Source organism: Belonocnema kinseyi, chromosome 5 (assembly GCF_010883055.1).
Source record: "Belonocnema kinseyi isolate 2016_QV_RU_SX_M_011 chromosome 5, B_treatae_v1, whole genome shotgun sequence".
Lineage (NCBI taxonomy): Eukaryota > Metazoa > Arthropoda > Insecta > Hymenoptera > Cynipidae > Belonocnema > Belonocnema kinseyi.
In genome coordinates, this window is record NC_046661.1 from 32333908 (window position 1) to 32338010 (window position 4103).

Below are 4103 nucleotides of genomic sequence, written 5' to 3' on the forward strand. Positions count from 1 at the left end.
AAAGAGCAAAGAAATATCGCGCGACCTTCGCTCGATGATATTTCCGGAGTCTTAAATTATGCAAGGGAAACGAAAATAAAATAATTTTCTTGATCATTCTGTTCAAACAATAATTGTTCAAACAATTAACATTTTTTTATTGATCCCTAAATTATTCTTCAAGGTGAATTTTCTGTAAAATCATTTTTATTACGTTTTACATCAATCCTCAACCAACTTATTGTTAAGCTATTGCAAACAAAATTTTGTATAATAAATACTAGAGCCCAAAATTTGAGAATACGGGCCCAAAAAAGTCCTCAATGAGCCCTAAATATTTTTATAAAACGGTTATAATATATAAAAATTGCAGACCACTAAAATAAAAATAAATACTAAATAATATTAAATAACTATATATAGACATTGCACTCAAAGTTTTAACAGTTCGAATAAAAATATAATATCTTAGAGTAAAAAAATTATAACTTATAAAAGAATGTAAATTATAAGAAATAATGTTAGAATTAGTGGAAAATATATGAAACCGTAATATAAATTACTCATGGACTTTTATCTGTGTTATTTATTAAAATAACCATGTTTTGCAAAGTTATAAGCGTAATAATGTTTTAATTGGCAATTTGAATTTACTGTCAATTTAAATGTTTCTTTTCCGAGCTATGTTATCATCAGTGTGCCTCGAGGTGACTGTTGGCAAACTAGACGCGCCGCCTAAACACCAAACTCTCGCTTTGAGGCCAGTGTCGGGGGTTGCTTTCAAATAAACTTGGGCTGATTTCGGGTGGATCGAAACCTAAAAAAGGGGCCGCCTGCTCCCCTGAGAAGCTGAGGAGGCTAGCAGTTCTGGAAAGGCTGAGAACAAGGTGACTGAAAGCGAGATTTGGGTTATTTATGGCGGATAACTAAGCCCGTACCGCATCTACGTTTATATCTTCGATTTATCGCACTCTAGATTTCTTTCTGTTTTTCTATTGGGTGCAAAATCTAGAGTGAGATAAATTAATGGCATCGTCACATGGTAGAGTGAGAGGAAGATACATTTTCCATCTACATACGATAGGCGTTAAAATACACCATATGCATTTTTAGAGATCTTCAAGGCAGAGTTGAGACACACGGTACTCCAAATCTGATTGACGCCGCTGTACCGGAACTAGTTAAACTTTTATGAGTTTTTATTGGCACGAGTTAGCGCTATTTTCAAAGCACAATTTTATTTTTAAGAGGATTTAATACATAATAGAGACAGAACTCGAACAAGAACATGATACAACACGAAAACATGTTAAAAATTTTAAACTCTTTTCTGAAGAAGTGTCAGCTTACTTTTTAGTGATTTCTCACTTTTTCGCAAGAAAAATAAAATAATTCCATTCTTGGAAAGAAAATATTTTCGGCGCAAAACTGGTATATCACATAAAATTTACAGGCTGTTTTCTACATAAATACAAATGTTCACAAATATCTTGAAAAGAAATAAGAAACCGTGCGTTGTCCGAAAAATCGGCTTCATTTAATTATTTTAATTTTTAAGACACGTTATATAAAAGTCCTAATATTTTTTTAAAGTTTGATCTTATTTAATGAAGAAATCTCGTCAATGTTACGAGTACATTATGTGGGCTCAACTTTTTCGTGGCACACATGAAAGTCACTTTTTCACCCGTTAAAAGTGTATACGGTACTTTGAATTGTTATACCAGTGTTGGAAGATAGAATGTTTTTGAGTGAGGATACGTTTTGTCCACGAGTCCCCAATGAAACGAAAATAGATTAGACGACGAGCATTTTGTAGAATTTTGTTAGCCACTCGAGAAAATAGGTGTCGCCTAGTTTCTTCTAAAAAACGACATATTTTCTTCCACAACCAATTCTACAACTTGATGTTGGACATTCTGATTTAAAATGGATTCAATATTTCATTTGAAATATGCATCGCCAAGTTTTTAAATCAGATTCGTGTAATTTGTTATGATGGCACATTGTATTCTATTATATTGAATTTCTTTATTATTAAATATTCCCTTTTTATTTTTCAACCTTCAATTTTTGTGCAGGTACAAAAGCGATCTCGATGAAAAAAATTTAAACAACACTGAACTGAAACAATCCGTTGCACCTTTCGTGAAATGGCTTCATGAAGCTGAAGAAGATTCAGATAGCGATGAAAGCTGAGATTCTCTCCGGAAACTGGATAAAGAAAAGCTCGCAACACAGTGATTTATAGCCGTAAAAAATTGTATTTATACGTTGTAAATTGTACATCGAAAATAATACAGCGTTTTCTCAACGATTTGTATTTATTCTACAACCTTCCGTAACACATAAGAATCGATAGAAAAGATCGTAATGAGGAATGATTTTATCCAACATTTAATACTAATGTACATTTTTTTTCTATTTTCAGTACCAAAATCTTATTAAATACACCCTTCATAAAATCCCGCATCGGATACTGCAACAAATTTGAATATTTAAAATAGAAAAACAATGTTTTTCTAAGTAATTTCCGGATCGGGATCAAAACTTAATTTCTATATAAAACACAAATGCCTTCCGTGGCTTCTACTCGTACATTGAACTTTTGAATAAACTCTTTAAATGAACCAGAAATTACAAATCGGAACTCATTACAAATTTGAAAATAATTTTTTTCTAATCAAAAATATTTGATATAATTATTAAAATACCTTATTTAGTCATTATATTTCTACTAATGGGTCACTCCATGAAGGATCACCTGAAACCGATTGTGTCCAAATTTTAGAAAAAAAATTTAATTGGTCTATAATTATATCTTATATTTCCAGATTCGATTCGTGTATTTTAAGAATAATACATTATTTTTATTAAGCCACAAAATTTGTTTGAAAACATGTGGATGTGCCAAAAATGGCGATAGCGTGTAATTTTTTTAAAGATTTAAACACTAAAGTTACTTGTTTAAAATTAAGTAGAAGGCAACGTGCGATCAGGGATGATTTAAATTTATTATCTATAATGATATTATAGAGTTATCGTTGAAATAGGACAGGAAAATTTGTTTTAAGTTACCTGTCAAAATGTGTCATTATCGCAAATTTTGATAATTTATTATAAGCAAAATACACTACCGAAAATTGTAAAACTTGTTTAGAAATAAGGATTGGTACCAACCTTTTTTTAAGTTACCTGTCAAAATGTGTCATTATCGCAAACTTTGATCATTTATTATAAGCAAAATACACTACCGAAAATGGTAAAACTTGTTAAGAAATAAGGATTGGTACGAACCGTTTGCAGGGTGTTCAGTAAAACTGTTCATCAAAACTTATTCTTCAAGATATTCGTCCTCGAAAACCTGAAAATTAGCAAAAAGCACAACTTTCAAACTCGCGTATTTCTGAATATACACTTTTAAACAAAAATTTATCTGCTCGAATAAATTATATAAACTTATATATATCACTCACGAAAACTTCGCGCATGTACTATGTGTGGTTTTCTTTTAAATAACATTTAAAATTTTGTCTCGACCGACCGTTTTCGACAGACTTAATCAAAGTGGGAAAATCAAGCTGAAGGAAGCAGACAACGTATCGATTACTTGATTTAAAAAATTTTTTAATTCAACACAAATTCCGTAATTATAATTTGTTGAATAAAAGAAATCCCCTGACTTTTTCAGACTTTCCCTACTTCCTATGGCTTGTAGCAACCCTGTAATTATTTAAAAACTGATTAAAATTAGTAATTTCTTGTGCTTATTTGAGAAACGGAATTTGTGTTGAATTTAAAATTTTAAAAAATCAAGTAATCTACACGTTGTCTGATTCCTTCAGTTTGATTTGCCCACCTGGGTAAGTCTGTCAAAAACGGTCTGGCGAGACAAAATTTTAAATTATATTTAAAAGAAAACCACACAGAGTACATGCGCGAAATTTTCGTGAGTGATATATATATATATATAGGGTTTTTTGCTAATTTTCAGGTTTTCGAGGACGAATATCTTGAAGAATAAGTTTTGATGAGCAGTTTTACTGAACACCCTGCAAAAGGTTGGTACCAATCCTTATTTCTAAACAAGTTTTACCATTTTCGGTAGTGTATTTTGCTTATAA